Here is a 311-nt window from a genome sequence, read left to right on the forward strand (position 1 = left end):
TTATCCTCGGCTCTTTTTTTTTTGGATTAATATGTAATTTCATATTTTATTAGTTCTTCCATGAGACTATAGCATTCATTGAATGCAACTTTTCAATTTGATTTTCTAATCAAAACAATTTATTTTTCAAAAACTTTATGAAATTATATAATTTTTAACAATCTCATTGGCTAATGTATGCTATAGTAGTGTTTCACTTTTGCGTTTTTGTGCACAAAAATAAAAACATCACTTTAACAAGATTAAAATCAAAATAATAAATATGTATCAACCACCTCACAATGTCTATGAATATCTTCAAATTCTTTAAT

The sequence above is a fragment of the Cupressus sempervirens genome, chromosome 6, assembly GCF_028749045.1.
Source record: "Cupressus sempervirens isolate cs-2001-9-10 chromosome 6, ASM2874904v1, whole genome shotgun sequence".
Taxonomy (NCBI): Eukaryota; Viridiplantae; Streptophyta; class Pinopsida; order Cupressales; family Cupressaceae; genus Cupressus; species Cupressus sempervirens.